The sequence below is a fragment of the Gekko japonicus genome, unplaced genomic scaffold (assembly GCF_001447785.1).
Source record: "Gekko japonicus isolate JY-2015 unplaced genomic scaffold, Gekko_japonicus_V1.1 scaffold773, whole genome shotgun sequence".
Classification (NCBI taxonomy): Eukaryota; Metazoa; Chordata; class Lepidosauria; order Squamata; family Gekkonidae; genus Gekko; species Gekko japonicus.
This window is the reverse complement of record NW_015161427.1, coordinates 501,414-502,326: the sequence shown is the minus strand read 5'-3', so window position 1 is coordinate 502,326 and position 913 is coordinate 501,414.

The window sequence follows — 913 nt, the reverse complement described above, 5'->3', positions numbered from 1 at the left end:
CACCCACCCACCCCCTCCCGGCTGCCCTCCTCCCAGCAGCCCCCCTGCCTCGGGTGCAAGCTGTGCCACCACTGCCCGGTGCCCGCACTGGCTCCACCAGGGCCGCTCTGCCCTGAGGGGCGTGGGAGGGAAGGCCGCCGCGTTGCCGCTCGGGCACCTGCAGCTGCTTGGCAGAGCGATGCCCTTGGCAGAGACGCACTCGGGCTGGCCGGCTCTGGCTGCCTCCCCTGCTCCCGCCCGCCTTTGCTGGAGGGCCGGCCCCCGAGCATGGCTCTGCCCTTTCAGAGGGTGGCGGATGGGGGGCCGGGCCGGCCGGGGGGGGGGGAGGGAAGCAGCCGCCCTCCCTCCGGCTGGAGGCTCCTCTGGGGGAAGGGGGGGCGTTCAGGATCAGGACCTTCCCCTTCCTGTCTCCCATCATGCTGGGAGGGGACTTCGGTAGCGGCCGGGGGGCTGCCGCTGCGACACACACACCCCTGGCCTCCCCCCCCCGCCACTCTCCATTTTCTCCTCCCAACAACAGCCCGGCGAGGGAGGTTGGGCGGAGTGGGGGTGACTGTCCCCAAAGTCCTGGCCGCCCTGCCCTGCCCCTCGGGCCCCTGTCTCCACCCCGCGGCCACCCCGCCTCCCGGCCGCCTCCTCCGCCGCCGCCGCCGGGCTCCTTGGCTTGCCAGCCGCGAGGGGGGGCGAGGGAGGAGCCGAGGCGGAGCCTCTCCCCCGATCCTTAGCGCCTGCCCGCAAAGTGGTCCGACACCTCCGGGGGGGGGGGCTGCCCCATTCCCTCCCCAAGACTTGGCTGGCCGGGCTGGTGGGCGGCCTCAGAGGGCAGAACGAGTCGCGCCTGGCCAGAGGGCAGGAGGGAAGACCCCCCCCCGGGGGGGGGCTGCTGGACGGGGCGGCTCCCCCGCCCCGGCGG